Consider the following 5207-nt stretch of genomic DNA (forward strand, 5'->3'; position numbering starts at 1 on the left):
TAAAGTATCGCCACTAAAGTATCGCCACTAAAGTATCGCCACTAAAGTATCAAGTATCGCTGCTGAAGTATCGGCGCTGAAGCATCGCCACTAAAGTATCACGATATTTCACATAATTTATATTTTCTTACACCCATATCGGCCAGTACCCCCAATGCGAGATTTCCTAGCATTAGCGAGTACTGGCCCATCTGGCAAAAGATTCAATTTCCAAGTATTGATCTAGTTAAAATCCTGCTTGCTGTGCAGATAGAGTTGTTTCTAATTCCCAAAGATTTTTATACCAAGCAGTGGATGCAGTTTATTTTTTAGCCGACTCAAACCCTGACTGTGACTACTTCACCTGTTTTCACTTCACAAAATACAGATTTCTGGACTAAAGTTAGTAAAATCGATTTGTTACACTCACCTACTTCCTAAATCAGTGAGTTTTTAAATTTACATTTATGTTTTTGATGTTTATAGCACATCCGAGTGACATTTTTCTGATAATGAAGGACATATATGTAGAAAAATAATCTTAAAATTGTATTTCTGAGTAATTCTTTACTCAAATTGTTTTGAATCAGGAGCAGACGCAGAAAGGCTATTTGAAAAAGAGCTTATTTATGACAAAATATGCTCAGCAAGCCGTAAACTTCCTGCTTCGCTCTATTATGATGCATCCATTGGTAGATTCATGTACATCTTTGCTGACTGTATATGAGAATTGGACCAAGGGGGTGTGACATCATCCCTAGAAAATGACTTACGAAATGAGGATTATCAAGAACATGTTAAAGGTATTAGAGCAAGAATGGTTGTTCTGAAAAATGTAATGACTGAGTAATAGCTGTTTATTTCTCTATGGAAGTATACGGGATTTTGGCTTCTTGGAGCCAGCGGGTACTTCCTGTTTGGAGTCAGTCAGTTCAGTTCTACAGTCAATGGTCTTCAAAAGAATAAGCAGCATAAAATTCAACAGGAAGTGACGGGTTTGGCTGTGAAAGGGACTACCAGCCAGAAGAGATCAGATCAGGTATCAACATAATGTGCTACTTAGTAAAAAAAACAGTAAGAAAAGAAAAAAAAAAGATAAATGCGAGTTTTTTGAAAATAAATGCTGAGTATAATGTATTTATGATTAAGATAACCTAAAAAGAGAATGTTATGGCCTCTGAATAAGAGCCTCTGATTTGTTTACAGACGAGGCAGCTGACTAAGATCTCTGAACATTTTCTTCTTTTTCAAAGACCACAGTTACAAAGCAAAATGATGAGTTGTTCCCTCAAAGTAAATATTTGCACAAACTACGATTGGGTCAGGAAAACAAGTGACCACATCATTCACATTTTTAGTTTCTGCTGATTCTGCAGCAACCCTGGGAAAAGTGCTTTCACAAGACCTAAAAAAAAGAGGTAAACCTGCAGAGTGAGGCTGTTTTTGTCCCCATTGTATCTGATATTAAACTCTTTGTACTAATGACTCAGCTTAACACCTTACGTTTGGTTTGTTAGTGATGCATCGCTGGTTTCCTGGGGACAGAAAGCAGTTTCAACTTGTCACGGCTGATTCTACTCATTTATCCCCGAGAAGTCAGGATATAAACACTGATCCTGCTTCTTCCCACACAAACCTCTCAAACCAAAGCGATCCAGTTAGAGGAAAATAAAGTTTTAAAATCAATTATACATAAACAAACTAAAGTAGGACACAAGTGGGAGTGCTGCTGAGAAATCTGTGTGGTTCAGTTGGGTTGAGAGGATCACAGCAGGTTGGTTTTTGTTGGGATGACTGGAGGAGACTGTTGTTAATGTTTGTGTTTCTGTCAAAATGAACCTCCAGAGGATTAACTCAGACAATATCTGTCAGTGAAGGAAAAGCAGTGGAATTTGATGAGTGGATTTGCAAAGTCCAACAAAGATGCTACTTCAAAGTATAACCCTCTGCTCTCTTATGGGGTCCAGATGACCACACCCGTTAGCCCTTCCATGACAAAAGTGGCCAAGACTTCATGTCTTGTCATTGGACACCAGTAAAGCTCGACAATGTCTTGTGGGGTCCAGATGACTCCACTTTTAATGTGAACAAGCCAAGGAGAGTGGAAGGGTTTAAAGAAGTATTTTGAAATTGATTTACACAACTCACAAGAAGTTTGGGATATTGCGAAAAACTCAATGGTTATGAATACAGTAATCGAAGAGAAACCTAGTTGAAGATAAGTAGAAGTTCATAGCGAGGGTAGGTTTTCTTCTATAGAGCTCATCTCATAAAAGTAAGGCAGCACTAAATGGTGCAAAAAGTAGTCAGACAACCCTGTTACTCGACGGGACAGCCTAGCTGATACGGTCGCAGGGTAGTCTATCCCCACCGAGATGTATGGTGGGATTTGTTTTCAGGGTTTACTCCCCAAGATCCAGGGGGGCCATGAGTAGGACACATGGTCGGTCTTCACCTTGGAGAGGCTAGTGTGGTCAGCTCATGAATGACCATGTTTTGCGCTTCGCAGGGTGCTGGACATTTGGAGACCAGTCTTTCAAAGGCCGCTAGAAAAGGTACTACTCCTCCAAGAGATCCTTGACCCCCTTGATTCTTGATTCTTGTTTAGAGTTTTGCGTCTGCACTGCGTCTTACTAATTTTGGCCAAAACCACCTTAACCACCAACTTAAAGAGGAAGCAGCGCCACCTGGCAATACCTTAGGGTTGGTAGTAGAAAGTCAGATGTTGAAGGTGAACTTGGTGAGTCTCAAAGTGTCATCAGCTGACTTGTGACAGACCCAGGAGGGGAGTCCCGCCAGTGACAGATCGTAACCACCTAAAGACCTCTGAACTCAGACACAGTTTAGCAAATCCCACAGAGATGCAGGCCTGTTTCAAGGCCAGACAACTGTTGAAGGTGACTCCACTGACACAAAGACACCTCCATGAACATTTGCTGTTGGGACAAGACCATGTGGCCTGGACAATGCAGCAACGGTCTACCGTCCTGCTTACTAATGAGTGAACAGTAACGATAGTTGCCTGAAGAAGGCGAGGTGAGAGATAGATCAACAGATCCCCAGGGTTTGCTTTGGTGGATGAGCTGCAACAGTCTTGACAGGCATCACCAGTCAGCGTAAATGGTCCAGTCAATGCATGTTCCTACCTCAGAGACATCATAGAACCCTTCTTCATCTCCCAATTCTACCCCCAACTTTGTCCTCAGATTCCAGAATTGTCACAGCTTGACTTGAGGAAGTGGGAATGCCTCATATGGAATGGCCAGCCATATCCCTTGACCTAAACCCCATAGACCATGTCTGGGACCAGCTGAAGCAGAGACTGGATAATTGTACCGCACCCCTTTGAGCTGGCAGAACTCCATGTAGAACTTGTGGAACGCCTCAGAACAACATCAAGAGGCCAGTGAGGAGCTTGAGACATCACTGTCAAGCTGTCATTGTATTTAGAGTTTATTACCTCCTTAATTTTGGAGGTAATAAATATGAAACTGGTCAAAATTATGTTTAATTTTCATTTACCAGTAGTAATATCAAAGGAAACTGTTGAGTTTAATTAACATTTAGAGCAAATAGGTAAATAACTCTTGTAAATAACAGCAGAATGATAGGACAATTTAAAAAGACACCACTGCAGTTGATAGCCATGTCCCAAAAGTAAAACTGAGGATAATTCATTCACAAGTACTGAAAATACCATACAACAGGTTTAAATGAAAAATGAACGTGAGAAAGCAATAAAGGTAGATATTGTTTCTGATTTATTTAACACTGTGTTTTGCTTTTATGTATAAAAAAAATTCACATTTATTTATATTTCCTGATTTCTCGAAGGATGCGCAACTTTCTAGAAATAAACAAAAAAATATATATTTAGTTGTTCTAAAATGTAAAGATGACAACGTAAAATTATTGTTGAAGTTTGGTTTGATGACTTGTTAATTTTCATTTATACTTGTTTTTTGCCTTAAGTATGTTTCTTGTTTAGCAATCTGAAGCTTTATTAGTAAGTTTAGCATCATAAAGATTTTCTGGATCAGTGTCACCTTATGTAACATATTTAATTCAACTTTTAAAACAACTTCAAACAAAATTTTACATTTGTATCCATTTTTTTTTTTTTTTGCACTCACCAGAAAAGTGTACCTTCTTTTGCAGACCTCAGGTTATATTTAGTCAATTATGCTTTCAGAAATCTGAATAGCTCTCAAGAATTTTAACTGTAGTTTACTACAAGTAATTACCGAACAGAATAGCATTGTTTCCATGGACCGAAACAGCCCTTTATTAAATAAAATACAGAAATGTTTCATTAACCCTCATCAACCTCGAAATTTTCATTCCTCTCCTTTGATTTGTAGATTACAAACCTTGGCTGCGTTGAAGCACTTTCACTGGGTTGTCATGGCAGCCACAAACAATAATCAAAGAATGCTTTATGTTTTCGCATCTTATAGTTTGATCATGGCACTTCGGTTCTTTTTGAAGCACATTTGTTGTTTTCCTGAAAGTCTCCACATCTTTCCTTTACTTTGTGACTTTTTCCACTGCAGTCGTGTGTTTGAACTAAAACTTGAGAGGCATTTTCATGTTTATTTTTAACCTCATCCATGAACTTTTGAGTGAGAGCAAGGCTTGTTACACTGTTGGTTTGATAAAGTAGCATCCAAATGTTCACTTTGGCCTCAGGGAAACAAAAAAACTGCAGTAAATCCAGACTTTTTCCTTTAAAATGACAAATATCGGAAATTTACAGTGTTTTCTAAACAAAACTAAATGGAGATTTGTATATATATATGTGTGTGTGTGTATGTATAATATTCTTAGCCTATGACCCTTCAAAAGATAAAATTTTAACATAGAAATTAAATAAAAAAATTAAAGTAATATGTGTATGTACATATATATGTATAATATATATAAATATATATATATAAGTATGTATAAGATATATATATATATGTATGAGATATATATATGTACAAACATATGTATAATATATATATATATGTAAGTATGAGATATATATATGTATAATATATATAAATATATATATATATGTATGTATGAGATATATATGTACATATATATGTATAATATATATAAATATGTATGAGATGTATATATATGTATGTATGAGATATATATATATTAGGGTGGTCCATAAAAACACACAAACAAATAAATTTCATAAATTCCTGGATTTGAACCCTGCAAACCTTGACCAT

This window comes from Oryzias melastigma, linkage group LG19 (genome assembly GCF_002922805.2).
Source record: "Oryzias melastigma strain HK-1 linkage group LG19, ASM292280v2, whole genome shotgun sequence".
Lineage (NCBI taxonomy): Eukaryota > Metazoa > Chordata > Actinopteri > Beloniformes > Adrianichthyidae > Oryzias > Oryzias melastigma.